We start from the raw sequence: 18,500 nt of genomic DNA on the forward strand, positions 1-18,500 counted from the left end.
AATTATTGGAGAGTGGAATATCAATTAGTTAAGCCATTATCTTCATAGAGATGTGCTTAAGCTTATTTTCCGTTGTGCAACCTCCTAATTCCCATGATGAAGAAGATGTTATTTATTAAAGACCTTCTAATGATGGTAACTTCACCATTAAATCTACTTATAGAGCTATGGAGAATTAGTGCAATCTTGCTAATTTAAAAATTTGATCTAGAATCTGAAAATGGCCAACCTATAAAAAAAATTAGTTGTTTTCTTTGAAAAGCTGCTTGGAATTGTCTCCAAATCAATTATACCTTCACTGATAGGAACAACTCTTGTCCAAGGATTTGTCCTTATAGTTGCAACTCCCTAGACTCCTCAATTCACATCTTACATGATTGTGAGGAAGCTCAAGAAGTTTGGATAAAACTAGTTAAGCTTTCTAAATTTAATATCTTTTTTTCTCTTTCTGTATAGAAATGGATAACTTGAGATGCAAAAAATGATATCAGATGTTCAAACTCAAGAGCATCACATCAGCAAAAACTTTTTACACTGTTATGTTGAAATATTTGAAAGACAAGATGCAAGAACATTTATTTAGAAGAGGATACACAAGATAGAGATGTAGCATTTATCAACAAAAAATAACTAGTCAATGATACCAATTTACAATCCAAGATCAATTGCTTATCAAAGGAGGTTGCAAGATATGAAGTAAAATGGAGCCCTCTTGAAATAGGTTGGGCTAGATTCAACATTGATGGATCAGTTAACATCAATGGGACTACAGTTTGTGGAGGCTTGATTTACAACACCCATAGAAATTGAATTAAAGGATTTTTTAAATATTAGATTAAAGGATTTTTCAAATATTTTGGTTATTACCCAAGCACGACTATTGAAGTACTAGACATTTTGGAAGGAATCAAGCTTTATTGGGATGCTAAACTAACTAAAATTAACATCTATTCAGACTCTCTAAAAGTTTTATCCTTAATTCAATAGAACTTCTTCAAGAATCATCTCTATTTTAATTATAAGATTAGAGATTTCGCTATTAAAGATTGAACAATTATTTTTGACCATGTGTCAAGGTAAGCAAATAGATGTACCGATTTACCAATGATAATTTTGAATTAATGATATTTCATGAACCACCTACTAAGTGTAAAAATATAATGTATTTTGATATGATTACATAGTTTTTTCCTTCTTGCATGGGTTTTCCATGGCGATATATTAAAAAAAAATAAAATGGACTAACAAATTCCCAATTTTCAAATATCAATGCCATGCGGAAACATTAGAGGCATTTTTTTAACCAGAAAATTAGAGGCATTAATTTGTTTTCGAAATCGTTGTCCAGCTATTATTATGGTCTTGTCAAATTATATTAAAACCTTTGAAATTTTTGTCATCATTTTCTAAATTTATTTTGTAAGTCTAAAAGTCCCTTTCTGCGTGGATGAGTATTTTGCAGACGTCGATGTGAAAAATTTGACATATCAATTCATTGCCCTTATCTATTACTCCAATATTATGAATGCATATTGAAATTTATCTGTAACATCAACGCATAAAATTCGGGTGGAAGATTATTCAATATTTTTGTTTTCCTCAGCAAGGAAGGTTGTTAATTGATTCCAACCTCAATTTTCCAACATCTTGTACGCTAAATTAGTCTGAGAAATATTTTACACAACACAAAAATGGGTTATATGTTCGGGATTGTTACAATTAATACCAATTCAATATATAATTTACAAGAAATTACACTATTTATAAATTAAAAATAGTATGCTTTTTTCTCAAATTTCATCTGATGCTTTTTTCCCCATTACAGCCTACTTTTTGAAGATATCTTTAATTATAAATTTATTTTGGACACACATCTAATTGTTTTATAATTCTATTAGGGGTCCTTTTAGCAGGGGACAAATTTTCAACCAAATATCAACTTCATGTAGAAAATTAGGGTCATCTTGATTGTTATGTCTTTTCAAAACAGTAATTTGAAGATCTTATCTCATCTCTTTCTAACATATTTTCAAAGTCTTGAGGTCTCTATTTTTAGGGACGAGTATGTTCTACGCACAACATGAAAAATGTGATATAATACTTTTGCCGTCATTGTTGAATAATATCATGATTTTTCTCTGTTAATGTCCAATGTTTCGAACACTGAACATGTGGGAGGTTCGATCATTATCCTCAACACCAACATGACAATCAACTATTGACAATAATATCATGACTTTTTTGCACCCAAGTTTTAATTTACACGAAATATTAATTATCATCCCTCTGTAACATATTTTTGTAATTATATGAAGGTCTATCTTGTAGACAAAAATTTTTTCAAAAAAAAAATAAACAGTAATATGAAGCAAAACTAGAGCATCTATCTTTAATGAGATCTACTACATATTTATTTATTAAAAGTAACATGGAAAGCCAGAGATATTTGTTTCCATTGTTGTTGTTTGATATTATAGTTTTTTTGAATATTCTTTTTCAAAAAAATTATCATTTTTTAAACTTGTTTTGTAAGTCTATAGGTCTTTTTTAGCTAGCATAGGATATGAGTTTTCTATACCTAATGTGAAAACGTTGATATATTTGTGGAAATCTAAAAATATTTATTTTCACACGTATTGTGGAAACTGAAGACAATAATTAGTCCGTCTTTGTTTGTTGACTGTCTTGTCTGACATGTCATACATCACTTTAAATTTTTGGATATGTGATGATCTCTCTTTCTAACTTATTTTGTAAGTTTTCCACACGTATTGTGGAAAACTAGAGATATTAATTGCTTCGTGTTTATTGTCAACTGTTTTATTTGAGATGTCATACATCGCTTTGAATTTTTGGAGATGTGATAATCTCTCTTTCTAACTCATTTAGTAAGTCTACGAGTCTCTTGAAATTATGAGATGGTTGGTATCCTATGTAAAAATTTTGATATACTCTTCGGTTTTTATTTGTAAAAAAAATTATTATTATTTATTATTTTTTATAAATAAAATCACATATTTTAATAAATATTTATTATAAATTTTTTAAATTATCCTCATAATTTATATCAATAAAAAATAATTAATGTATGTTTATATTGATTAATATAAAGCATTTTAGTTTAATTTTATTATTTTTCAATATAATTGTTATGGTTAATTAACTTTTTTTAAACTATGTAATATATATATATATATATATAAACGAAAGGAATATATGTTTTCATTGATATTATTAGTGTAATGATTTTTTTTTTTTGTGTACCAAACTTTTTTTTATACATATTTTTTTGCACTTAACTTGTAAATAATGTGGAAGAGGTAGAACGAAAGACTTACTTTTGTAGTCATTTCCCCAATTTTTGGGCCAATTTTATTTGTAGTCATGTTTAATTTTAATAATTTCTCAATGTTCTATATTTTTAAGAGAGATATTATCATCTATATTTCTTAACTAGACTATTACCAACCATGGAGGGCAATTCTTGCCGGGGATGAATAATTTTTACACAAGGGGAAAAGTCGTTGAGATATTTGTTTTTATTTGTTTTCTAAGTTATGACTACCTTAATTTTTAGACACATTAATAATATTGTTATGTCTTTCTAACATGATTGAGGTATGTACTACTACTAGTGACCAAATCTTATACACCTTTTGTCCTAATTTATAAAGCACTTTTAGACCAAATCATGTATATTAATAAAGTTCATTAAATAAGTTTACAACCTTATTTTTTCAACATAAAAATATAAATTTTTAAAAAATATTCATTTAATATTCATTTGTAAAAGAATATTATAGATAGAGAATATAATAAGAATGATAATATTAAAAAAGGATTATTAATGAAATTTTATTTTTGTCAAATTATCTTATATTTTTAAAATGATGGGACCTATTAATAACAAACAAACATCAGGGTGATAAGGGAGAGAATCTTTAATATTGAGAGACATAATTGACTCATAATTGAGTTTATGATGCCTAGTTAATTAAATGTTGGAATAGTTAATTTAACTGAGGGTAATTAAGTAAATTTAAGTAAAATTGGGTTAGGAGATGGTTCGAGAAGATTAATGGGCCCAATATGTTGTGGTTTGTAAATTGAGGAACAAGCTCAGAGTAAAGTTGGCCCATCAGGGGCCTACAAGGGAAAGAAAACTCAAAATGCCCTTTATTATACCACACATCGTAGCATATGTTGCTTGCATCATAGTGCTACGTGCTACGTGCTATGCGTGCTACGTGACTCATTTTATGCATAATAACACACATAATAGAATGCAAGAAACAAAGGAAAATAAAGAAAACATGAGGAAGGAGGCTAAGCTCTACAAGGATTTAAGCATTTCAAAGTTCTTGGGTGTTTTAAGCTTGAGTTTACTAAGGTAAGCTTTTATTAACCTTCCCCCTTCCTCTTTACTCCATTTTTCTGCTAGGATTTTCATTGGAAGAGTGATTTTTCTGACCTATAGTGTAACATTCTAGAACATTTAACCCTTAATTAGCTGGGTAAATGAGGTTAATTAGGTAAATAAATGTGGTGTGTAGTTATAAAGAGCTAACAAATGTTTTGGGTTGTGGTTTCAACTTTAGGTTAAGTCTAAAGCAAAGTCGAGCCACTCGAACATCAAACAGTAAGAAAGACAAAGAGAAATAACTCTGTGTCACATGTCACAGCGCATACACAACATGCTACAGTGCATGAACTATTAGAAAGTGAGGAAGGCTCCTTTGTACTGCATGTCGCAGCGTGTGGTGCAAGCACCCCAATGCATGGTTGCATTTTTGTAGAGATAAGAACGTGAAATTGACATAAAACATAGGAGAAACAAAAGAGGAAACAAGGAGCACATGAAAACCTCTATTAGGATTTGGGATTTGAAAGTATTGAGAGTATTTTGAAGCTTCTAAACACTAAAAGTAAGATTCATAAACCCTTTTCCTCTCTTTCCCTTACATTTTCTTGATGTTAGAAGTTAGAGTTTGCTTGAGAAAGATGAATGTCAATCCATAGAGGCTATGAGTCCAAACTCATTGACTTAAATAGAGTTAATGAGAGTTACTTGGGTTATTTAAACTATAATTTATAACATTATGAGTTTTGATAGTTATAGGGTAATAAATACCTGAAAATCTACCATAAATAAGGTGGTTAGAGCAATGAGAAGCCATTAATTGCTAGTTCAGAGTTTAATGAAGTTTATATGAGTTAGATGAAGCTAATAAACCCTATGAGTATCCTTGTACATAAGGAGACTGAGTTTTGAGAGTTTGGAAGTGTTGAATTAGATATTGAAATTATCCTAAAAGAGGTATTAATGATTAATGTTGTGATTAAGTGTAGAGTGACCACAATTTAGCACCATTCGAGCTTTGTGAAAACTTTAAAAGTGTGCAATTAAGGGATAAACCTTTGACCTTTCAAAGGTTTAAGGTAGTCATGGAAAAATCTCTCTTGTGCTTTTGCATGTTAATCAATTTATTAAATTATATTCTATAATTGAATCATGAAAAACTATTTGAAATGCAATAGTGGTATAAAATATTTGAAAATCAAAATTTGCATGAGATAGTGAAAAATGAATGCATGATTTTGTGAAGTTCAATTGTACGGTTTTGTGGAGTTTTATGAAATAATGTTTATGGAATTCAATGACATGATTTGTGTGGAGTTCAATGATAAGGTTTTTTTGGAGTTCAACAATGTAATGTCAGTAGAGTTCAATGATGTAGAGTGTAGTATAGTGTTGATATGAGTTGTATGTGAGTTCATATGTGACATGAGTACAATGATAATAATAAGCATGCATGTACATTAAGTGTTTTGCATGCCATGTGATATTACGTTTATACATCTATAATTATGAGAAGTAGGAATTCGCCTAGAAAGAGGAGTAATAAGTTTAAAATCCATGAAGTAAAGTTAACATTAGAGCCATGTTTAATTAATAGCCTACAGTTTTAGTCAAAGGTATCAGAAAAATATAAGGAATGTGTTAATCTTGCATAGCATCATTTATGTCATATGGTTGCTAAGTTTGTAATAGAATTATATTATGCTTAATAATGAAATTGTTAAATGGTTGATAGTTTTGTGACAGTGATATTTATGGTATTGTGTGATAACCTACATTGGCCTGCGATAATTGTGGCATGAGTTGTGTAGTTGAACCATAGATTACATGTTTTACTGCACCCCTTACATGTTTTAATATCAACTAACATGTATTTGTATAAAATATATATGTAGCTTAGTTACTGAATATTTATACGCACCCTTCTCTTTTAACATTTTATAGGCACTAGGTTTGGTTAAGATAAAGGAAAAAGCCTAAGGCTTAAGAATTGATAGTTCCTATTGTAATGCCTCTTATTTCTATTTACTATGTGTAATTAATAATGATATTGTCAATTAGGAATTCATTTTGAATAAACTTGCAATATCATCAAATGCATGGTTGCATTGTTGTATTTTAGGCTCTAGACTCATTATTGGGTAAATGGTATTATTCTAATATGGTTGAAATACTAATACAAGTATGGGTATGGTTATATTGATATACATAAATGATTTATATGAGAATTGAAATGGAATTTATCTTTACCTATTGTTTTGAGATTAAGGAGTTGAGAATTAAAATTAAGATTTATGTGTTATAAGATTGTGATAGTATATTGCATAGGTAGTCTTGAGTTTATTGAGTGTGACATAGGTGTTAGGTTGAGCTTTTGGCATATAGATTGAATTTTGGACTCCTTTGTTAAGATAAAGTGTGAAAAAGTCATTAAAACATGTTTGGGTGTTCAATATGAAATTGTTTGAGGTTAAAACCCATGCCATTAGCTAGTTTATGTAAAAAGCTTTCTATAGACACATAGATCACCTCGATTAGGTGTCGAATGGTGAAATGAAGCATGCCAGAAACTCAATCCTGTGCTATCAAGAACATGAAACGCACTGCGATACATCGTGCCTGCATCACAACATAAGGCACAAAGAGGACATGCCGAGATGCACGAGATCCACGCTGCAGCGCATCCTCTGCTTTGCTCATGCACTTTGTTTTCAACTAGATTTTTAAGGTTTTAACTTCTAAATGGTATCTTATACTTTCATATATGTATTTTCTCTGATTTACACAAGTCTATTTGTTTTTATATTATTCAATTTGATGAAAACTTAAGATTCTACTTTTATTATTTATGGCTTTAATTGATGCAGAATGGGGAAGGAGAAGGGGGAAGAGGATATGGAAAAGAGAGAAGGAGATTAGTAGAGAGAAAAAAAGAAGAGAAAAACTCAAAAGAGAGGCAAGATAACAATAATTTTTATTCAATCAAATATGTGTACCTATCAAATGAGTTAAGTTACTATTTATAGGCCTCAATGTAACCTTAAAAATTAATCATAGAAATTCTAAAATTAAATAAAAAAGATAACAATAGATGAAAAGATAATAATAAATGTTAAAAGATAACAATAGTTCAAATTAAAATAAAATATGTGTAATTAATATGAGAGCAAAATATCTTTAATTTTCAAATCTGCAATATCCTTATAATATCTTTACTTATTTCTTTTTAATTTTCTTTCCCCCTGACTAAAAAAAAAACTCCCCTTTGGAGAGGTATAGAATTGGTAAGACTCAAGCAAGGTGGGATCAATCTGGCAAAACTTCTCTTCAGCAATCCAAGTAGCATTTAAGTCTGAGAAGTCTTTTTAATGAATAAGGTAGCCGTAAACAAGACCATTGGTGGCTAATACAATTTGTTCATCCATGATCACATCAATCTTGTCCCTAGCGGGTGGAACATTTAGAAATAGAAGGGATTAGAGCATTGTGAGGTTGTATACCTACAGAATCATCACTAAACAGTGGGGAAGGCTCAAAAGTGCCTTTATAAGAAACAAGATCCTCAACATTAAAATTTAAAACTAATAGACATATCAAGAGGTAATTCAAGTAAATAAGCATTGGGACTAAGTTTCTTGAGGATGTGAAATGTCCCAGAAGCCTGAGTATGCAACTTTTTGAAAGAATTTTTACAATAACGCTCAAGGAAAATATGAGCCATAATATAGTCACCTTCATTAAAATTTTGAGTGTGACGATAAGCATTAGCTGATAATTTATATTGATTATTACTAAGTCTTAACTTGCACTTAATTTTAGCATATAATTCATAAAGGTAATATGCTAGGGATTCTGTAGGTTCAGAAGTATAGGCTATCACAGGGAGGGGTACAAGTCAATGGGTTGTGTAGGGTTAAAAATTTGGACTATTTCAAAAGGATTTTTTCCTATAGATTGATTGACTGAATTATTATATGCAAACTCAGCTATAGGTAAGATTAAATCATAATTCCCTGGCTTATCTTCGACTAGACTTCAAAGTAAGTTACCTAGACTATGATTTATCACCTCAGTTTGGCTATCATTTTGGGGATGAAAGGCAAAAGAGAATTTCAATTAGGTTCCAAAGAGTTTCCAAAGTTTCTTCCAAAAATAGCTAACAAATTTGAAATCTCTATTAGAAACAATGAAAGTAGGTAACCCATGCAAGCGTATAACTTCTCTAAAGAATAGCCTGGCTAAATGGGAAGCATCAGTGGTTTTATTGCAAGGTATAAAGTGGGCCATTTTTGAAAACCTATCCACGACAACTAGAATAGAGTCATGTTGTTGAGTAGTGTGGGGTAATCTTAGTACCAAGTCTATGCTAAGATTTTTACAGAGTGCATCGGGGATATATAAAGGAGTATACCAACCAATATTTTGTTTCTTAGCCTTAGAACTGTGACAAGTGTGATATTGTGACAAAATTTGAGTAATGTCACGTCTAAGAGAAGGCTAATAAAATCTATCCTCGACTAAAGCAAAAGTTTTATCTCTACCAAAGTGGCCAGCTAATCCTCCCGTATGAAGTTTCCAAATAAGGAAGTCTATCAATATGTTTGAGGAATACATAACTTAGTATCACAAAAGAGGAAATCATCCTTAATAAGGAAAGATGTGTGGTCATGATGAGCTCTATTACTAACTTCTTGATAAATGACTTTAAGTCAAGGCATGAAGTGTAGTCATCCTTTAGCCTTTTAAAGCCTACAATACTAACATTCATAGTGTGCAAAAGGTTAATCCTATGACTTAGAGTGTTTGCAACCTTATTCTCAATTCCTACACGATGTTTAACAACAAAAGTAAACTCTTGAAAGAATTCAACCTATTGGCATGTTTGGGGTTTAGATAGTGTTGATAGTTTATGAACTTAAGAGCTTGATGGTTAGAATACAAAGCAAATTGTTGAGGGAGAAGATAATATTTCTAATACTTAAAGGATCTAAATATGACATAAAATTCCTTGTCACACATGGAATACTTTTACTTAGCTTCATTAAGCTTTTTACTAAGGAAAGCTATAAGGCGACCATCTTCATTGAGGGCACCTCTAATTCCTACTTCATAAGCATCACCAGCCACTTTAAAGCACTTGGAGAAATTAGGGAGGCCTAGAACAAGGGCTTCGAATAATTTATCTTTAATATTCATAAAGGCTTGTGATGTAGTAGGGGTCTAATGGAATTTATCCTTTATAAGTTAATTAGTGATAGGGATCATAATAGTACTAAAATCCCTGATAAATTCCCTATAGAAAGATACTAAGCCATGAAAACTACACACTTCTTGAAGAGATTTAGGTTCAAGCCACTCACGAATAGCCTTGACTTTTTCAAGATTAGCAGCTAATTCTTTTTTAGAAACAATGAACCTTAAGAAAATAACTTGCTTTTGTAGAAAAGAGCACTTAGAAAGATTAACATAAAACTTTTCTTTCCTTAGGGTAAGGAATACTTGGCAGAGATGAGATAAGTGCTCATCTTTGGACCTACTAAAGATCAAAATATCATAAAAGTAGATAATTAAAAATTGGCCTAAGTAAGGTCGAAAGATGTAGGTCATAACCTTCATAAGCATACTAGGGGCATTGGTTAGACTAAAAGGCATGACTAGCCACTCATATAACCTATCTTGTGTCTTAAATGCAATCTTCCATTCATCTCCTAGCCTAATCCTAACCTGGCGGTATTTATTATGAAGATCAATTTTGAAAAACCAATTAAAACCTGAAACTAGATCAAGCATATCCTTAAGTTTAGGGATGGGAAACTTACTTAACAGTTATCTTATTAATAGCTTTACTATCCACACATATTCTCGAAGTTCCATCTTTCTTAGGTGTTAGCAAGGCAGGAATAGCACATGCACTAAGACTATGTTAGATATAACCCTTCTTCAGCAAACAGTTTTACTTGCCTATTAAGTTCCTCTCTATCTTTAAGGTTTATCTTATAGTGTGGCAAGTTAGGAAGTTGTGACCCTGAAATTAAGTCAATAACATGTTAGATTTCTCTTATATATGGTAAATTAGAAGGAAGCTCATCTAGGGTGATGTTCTTAAATGCTTCCAAGAGACAAATTATTTCTTTTAGTAGCTCAATCTTTATTAGGATAGTAATCCTATTAAAAAAATTAGAAACTACAACAAGGATAACATTAACCTCTTTGAACTCTTAAGCAAATTGTTGATTTGTCAGGAGGTGTAAGTCTTAGAGCTTTGATTAGGAATTCTTTGAATTCTTAAGACTCTTATCCTTTGATTTAGGTTTGGTAAGATGTAGTAGAATAGTTTTGCCTTCATGCCAAAACACGTAAGTGTTTGCTCGACCATAACTGGTGACATCATGATCATAAAGCCAAGAGCGTTCTAATAAGATGTGGGAAACATCTGTAAGGATGACATCATAAAGGATCTCTTCTTCATAATCTTCTAAGTGAACAGGCACATGACACCATTGAGTAACAAACAAGGAAGTATTATTAACCTAAGCTACACGAAAAGGTTTTGGGTGGGGTTCAGTCTTAAGGCCAAGTCAAGCTACTCCCTGGCCGAAAATCACATTCCTCTCACTTTCACAGTCAATGATTAGTTTACATAATTTATCTCTACATTTCACAAAGGTGTGAAAGATAATATTCCTCTTCCAAGAGTCCTTAGGTGCAGGGATATGTAATCTCTATGAGGTTAAACCACAATTAACTTTAAATTATGGTAATCCAGGATTTAACCCTTAAGGATTACCAAGTTGTGAAGCTTAATAAAAGGAATTTCTCAAAATTATTTTAAAGGAATCTCAATTTTTGACAGTTCAAATATCAAACATGATTTCAGGACTCCAAATCAAAGTTTCAGAAATAAAGCATAAACTTGAAAATAAATTGGGACCTAAATAATGAGTCAAATCTCAAAAAAATAAATTCTATCTAGAAAAATAACCTGTGTGCCGTGGCTTACAGCTCGTGTACCACAATGTGTCTCCTCTATGCCATGCGTCGTGGCGCATTGCACGAATTTTGACAGATCAGTGCTATCATTTAACAACACAGGAGTGAATTTCCGACGCGTCCTGAATCTCTGTCTGACGTTCGATTAAGGTGGTTTTGGTGTCTACACGAAGCTTTCTCCTAGATCTAGCTAATGGCACCAGTTTCACATTCAAACTCATTTTCTATAAAAAGTTAGACACCAAAACCCATTTTGATCACATTTTCACAAAATCTAAAAAATGGGGTGTCCTAACTCAACCATACGTGCCAATAGCTTACACCAACCATCTAATCACACTCAATGAACTCTTGTGGACTCGTGCAATACATTACACACAATTAAAAATACATATCTTATAAAATCACCGCTCGACCCTAATTTTCACAAAATAATAGGGGGAGAACAAGTTGCACAAAATCAACTATTTCATTTCAAATTTCTCAAAATATAAATGTTTCTACTTGCATAAGTATTTTAGCCCTATCTAGGGGTTTACAACTAAAACTCACTATTCCAGGGTATAAAATATACTAGTTAATCACAAAATCATGTAAGTAGTGCATAAATTATGACAATCAATTCTATTTGTCAATTACATTAACAAATATACATGTAAGTAACAAGAGAGATGCATATAGAGAATTACTACATAAATCCTAAGCTTCTGTATGTTTTTCTTGACTTGGATTCGATGAGCTAGGTCCTGAAAATATTAAGAATTAAAGGGTGAGTACAACTACTCAATAACCAAGTTTCATTTAACCCTTACAGTTACATATTAATTGTAAATAGATGCAAGACAAACAAGTATATGTATCACATAACACTAGGCCACGGTTCACAAAACTAACAACCATGTGACCGGACTTGTCACAAAATACTATATCATGTTATTTCATAAAAACACAACTTAAAGTTGCAAAAATAACAACCATGTGCCCTTAACACATGCCGAACTACAAAAATAACAATCATGTGGCTGGACTTAGATACATGATCATATGCCAACCTTATATCCTCCTATTACCTCCGACATAAAACTAGTGGCTATCTCGCAGCTATGTCCTTCACAAACTAACCGAGCCTTTCACTTGTAAGGAGCTACCGAGCCAAGGTTAACTCACTCACTTATGTAATCTGGTTTTTTCTAATACTAACAATCATAGGGTGTCATACCCCTAATCTAGCCTCTTTATGAACCGATGGAGACTAGTTAGGTTCGAGTCCCTCATAGAACAAGTGGGACAATATCGAAACAATCATGGAATAAGGGCTACCTCTTGATTTTAACGGTCGATGCCAAGGCTAGTTCCCGATTTTAACGATCACCGCCAATACCACGTGGATTTCAACCCATCTACTCTTCTCCCTAAGCGAACTCCCACCAATGACTATGCTATGCACATGTTTCACATAATATGCATTTTGATAATTAATTCATAACACATGAACTCACGTAACTTAATACTCCACAATTTAATACATAATACAATACAATTCTCTACCTATAGTAATACTTCACAATCAATTTTGCAAAACATCAAAGGTGGAAAAATCAAAGTTTTCTTTCCTAAAAACCATTTCATAAATCAAGTACTTTGCCAATATACATCATCAATTTAATACATAAATCACATTTTACAAACACAATTAGCATTCAACTATAAAGATTAAGTTTCCCTCGGTTACCTCAAACCTTTAAGAGGTCAAAGATTTACCCCTCACTATAACAACTTCTCAAAGCTTCAACAAGTTTGAATGGTGCCAAAAATAAACCTCTCTACATTCATACCATAAGAACATCATTATTATCTAACTCTTAAAGCTTTATCAACATAAAACTCCACACACATTATTTTTAACCAACTCATAATCACTACCTATTCATGTCTAATAGGCTTATTAAGTTCTACTAATGTACATTATCATTAATGACACTTCAAGCCATCATTAATGCACATTAACCTCTCCCAACTACCTCATAATTATCAATTTTTGGATATTAAATGCTCACATAGACCAACCGATTCCAAAATCATTAATGTGTATTTCAATACATTAAACAACTGTCATTAATCCCATTTTAACTAATGAAATCAGACCCATACTCCTATGGACTAAAAATTTATCTCCCAACTCAAATCCTACCATAGATCATCACAAATAAGGGAGAGAAAGAAAGAAGAAGGCACCATAATCTTAACTTAGATGTTTAAAAGCTTCAATCTAGCCTCAAGAGAACCCAATGCCGTGCCTCAGTAGAGCCAAAGTCAAGCTCTTCATTTCCTTCTTCTTTTTCTCTTCTATTTTTGCATAGCACACGAACTGATTTATTAGAATTTTGGCAATGCACCACGGCTTATGGCATAAAGGAGCCCGTTGCATTTAAATTATTTTTGTGCGTCATGGCAGACCAATTATGCACCGCGACGTGTGGCACATAAAATAATTCTTCACTTTTTCTTCCTCTTTCTTTGCCCGGATGGCTCGCCATCAATCCAGACCTACTTTTAGGGCTAAAATTACAATAATTATGCCAAGTTAAGCCCTTTGACCACACAGTTCATTAACTCACTAATTACCCTCATTAGGTTAATGAATCAAGGTTAACATTTTTTAGATGTTACAAGATAGATAGGAGACATCACATTACCCCAAAGTGTTCTGACTCATACTCTTTCGCAATAATCTCTTCATCCACATCAAAGTTACACTCAATGAAATCTGTAACATCCTGATTTTTATATAATAAAGAAATTGTGGAATTTAGGTTTTGAGGAAAAAATGATAATAATAGGAATTTATATTATTTGAGGTTATTTAGAAATGATATTATGGTTAGGTATTTAATTATAAATTTAAAAATTTAAATTTAAAATCACATAAGCAATATTTAGTTAAGATATAATACATAAATAATTTTTTATTGTGTGTTAAAAAAAAAGAGAAGGTAGAAGGAACAAAAAAAGAGGGGGTGGAAGGTTGTTGTTTCTAAGTCCCACATTGGTTAGATGAGGGAAGAGAAGAGGTGTCTTCATGTATAAAAAGGAGGGGGTGTGTGCATTAGGAAGCATGAGAGGCTAAGATGTAATTTAGAGGAAATTGCAACTTTTGGCCCAAAGGTTTGAATAATTAAATTCGAACCTATAGTTTTTTTTAATATAATTTTGGGACCACAATCCTATTTTTATATTATTTTTCTCTCTTCCTCTCACGTTGCTCGGCGTTTTTCTCGCAAGGGGGGATTATTTTCTTTTTCTTCAGGTATGTTCTAACTTTCCTGTTTAGATTAGCATTTAAAAATTTATTTAATTACAAAATTAATTTTATAGTTATTTTCTAAATAATATTAGCTTTCTAGTGATATGATTATTTTATAGGATAGAGTAAATATTCTGATTAGAATTTTTTTCTATAGGATAGTTAATCTGATGATATGATGGATTAAAAATATAGGTTAAAACTCTTAGGGATATAATAAATATTATAGAATACTTTCTTGAGGTTGAAACTCATGTTTAAGAATTTTTTAGTTAAAATCTAGATCTATATGGTTGAATTTATGTGGAATCTGAGATGTAAGGATGGACTTCTGATTATTAAATATTTATTTAAGTATGAATAGGTATTTTTGAGGTTATAGAAAGGTGATTTGAGGCTTCAGGATAATTTTAAAATTTTTAATTTATTTTTGGATGAATTTTTAGAATATAGAAGGATGAAATTGTGATACTAGAAGTGATTTGAGGATAAAATAGTTTATTAGGGTATGAGAATTTTAGAAAAGAATTTAGAAAGTTAAATGAGGCGTAAATCTTAAATTAGTGTTAATATGGATTATAGATCTAAGACTTTCTAACTATTTAAATTAGAGTTATTTATTTTAATGTAAAATTAATATATAGTATTGTGAAATAATTATGTAGATTATATTGACAAAGATAGTGGTGAAAAAAGAGTTGTGAAGGGGAACTTATTATTCAAGACACAAGGTAACCATTATTAATGTGTTGTGATGGGTGTGTTTGTGAATGGTTATGTGTTGTTTTGTTGTTTGGAAAAATTATGAATTATTGAAAATAAATACTGTATATACTTGTTTGAAATTATTGCCAAGTGGGTTAAAAATTTATTTTTATTTATCATGATGAGATATTATTGTTCGGATATATTCCTGTTTGGATATTTGAATGATGCATGACTTGTCAGGGTATTTTAATGTATGGTGTTAATGGGAATTTCTGTTCGGTTAATTATTACCACGTGGTAAGCCCTCATTGGACCCAATGAGTGGCGTGTCGCTTGGTCCAACTCACCTTTGGCCGGGTGATTTGGCGTCCGAGCATGGTGAAAGGAGGATATAAGGTGCAGTCATGCAATTAAATACTTGTTCGGTTTGTTTGAAAATATTGTTTGATTAAATGTTTTGTGTGCCCACTTAGCAATCGCATGATTAGTTACATCCGCATGCATCATTACATATTAATTTTTGGTTACTGGGACTTTTAAGTCTCATTCCCCATGGTTAATATTTTTACAGGAGCGAGTCCGGCCGAGAAAGCACCAGAGGTGTAACTATGGTGTATTAAACACCATCTTTTACGTTGCCTCTTATTTTGGATTATACAATGTATCTTGTGCCAACTTAGGACATATCTTCTTTGTGAAGCATGTAAACTCTAATCCTTTTTATTAAAAGTATTTATTTGACCAAGAGGATTATGTTTGTCCCTCTTGATTCATGACCTAATTTAAATATCATGCCATGAGAATCCTGTCTGTCCCTCATGGTTCTAATTGCTTTTTGAGATATTTTAAGACCTGTGGTATATTGTCTTGGATGTATCGCGGTAAGAAAATTTTCTACCATGATAATTGTTTTAATAATTTGCAAAAAAATCGGTCTGTAAATTTGAGGGTGTTACAAAATCTACTACTATATCAAGAATATCCTCAGTAATCACATCATCCTCTTACTATTCAAAAAGTAAGATGGAAACCAAAAACACTTAATAGCTAAGCTATTAGGACGAAAACTAGAACCTATAAATTCATGAGGCTTCCTTAAGTTGCTCCTAAAATCAAAGGTTTAACCAAAAGGAAGTTCAGAGCTTGATTTAAGGGGAAAACCTATAGTTCAATCAATAGAAGAAAGGTTTCAAGTTTGTCGAAACTTTGTGCGTTGCATGGTAGGTCACCTAATAGAGGGGTACCTAGATAAGTATTCTATCTCACGAGCTTTATGGTAAGATTTCTCAAGGATTTTAAGAAAGTTGTTCTTGAGCTCCCTTTGAATGTCTTAAATTAAGGAGTTGACCTAATAGTTGGCTCCTATAATAGGCTGGCACTTACTTTTCCTTCAACTTCATCTTCATTTCAGCCCATTTAGTTATTGACAGTTGACCTTGGTGATCCAGGTTTCTTTAACCAGTCTGCCAGTATTTTTGTGTGAATCCAATGATCATTTTAGTGAAACGTATTTGTTGGATGTCATTTATATCGTACTACTTAAAGTAATCCTGTAACATTCTCACACCACTAAATATTAACAAATAAAACTCATGATAATCAAAGGATTAGCTCAAAGAGTGATTACCAAGCTTTAATTCAAAAGTAAGGAATCCTATGTTTTCTAAATGACAATGAGTTTAAATCAATTTTGGAAGCATGGGATACTTCAGAGGAGTAAAAGAAGTCAAAAACAGTTGAAAAACAAAACATGTGCTGTGATATAGGGCAATGCGCCGTGGCTTGTGCACATTGCACTGTGACATGTTGCTCTCTGTACCATGCACCACGGGTCAGGTATTATGCACCGTGGCATGTTGTATGAAAATTTAACTGATTCTGCTATCATTTGACAGTAGAATTGAAAAACTTCCGACGCATCCTGATTCTCTATTCGACATTCGAATGACGTGATCTAGGTGTTTACGGAAAACTATTTACATGAACCAGTTAATGGCATGGGTTTCATTTTCAAAACAAGTCATACTAGAAAGTTGGACACCCAAACACATTTTAATTACTTTTTACAACTTTCACACAAAATAGGTGTCCAAAACCCTCAACAAGTACCAAAAGCTTTTCCTAACATCTGGACCATGTCAAATAGACCTAGGACTACTAGTACAACATGTCACAAGCACTAAAAAAATAGTATAATAAAAATTCACTCCTTAATGTCATTTTATCAAAAATAGAGGGGGAGATAAATTGTCATTGCATTTCACCCAAATTATTATTTTTATACTTGCACTAGTATTTTAGCCCTATAAACACACATATCTATCAACATATATAAAGACTAAGGGTCCAAAATATAAATCTAACATTTCCAATAATAAAATAGTACAAGTGCAATGGCATGCATCCTAGAATTGGCAAATCATATACTATTACACAAAGCAAACTAAGGAATATGCTAATTCCTAGCTTCTTTAGCCTTCTCTTCTTAGCACCAGAGCTAGAGCCTAAAAAGTATTAAATGAAAGGGATGAGTCTAGCCACTTAGTAACTAAGGTAAAACCTACCTTATGCAGTTATATATCAATCATAAACCAAGTACATGCATAAGAAACCAAGTATGCAAAACAAGCTCACATATATCATAATTTGTCCTTTATCATTAATTAACCTCTTTATCTCTCATAAATTAGGTACATTGTCACCATATTCTCGGATATAAGATATGACCCATTATTCACGCAACTTGCCACCACTTAGTATGTGTGACACGTCATATGTTTACTTAGGCAATGGTCAACCAACCTTATATCCTCCTTATTTCTTCAGACAGAAATCGTGGGCTATAACACTGATTAAAGCTCTGTTCGTGTGATTGGACTACTCAAGCTCACCAATTATAAGGTGTGACCCAGCCAAAGATCACAGCACTCACTCTCAGACCACGACTTCCCCTATTCTTGAATCACTGGGGTGTCTCATACCCTAGGCTATTCTCCTCATTGAACCGATGGAAATAGCTAAGTTTTAGTCCCTCGGTAAACTATGAGATAGTCCTTTGATAAACTGTAGGATAAAGCTATACCTCCATACATTGGAAGGCAATTTAAATACCATATGGATTTTCTCTACTCCTAGTCC

The sequence above is a fragment of the Prosopis cineraria genome, unplaced genomic scaffold (genome assembly GCF_029017545.1).
Source record: "Prosopis cineraria cultivar Desert tree isolate PC_DT_omini unplaced genomic scaffold, ASM2901754v1 PC9, whole genome shotgun sequence".
NCBI lineage: Eukaryota > Viridiplantae > Streptophyta > Magnoliopsida > Fabales > Fabaceae > Prosopis > Prosopis cineraria.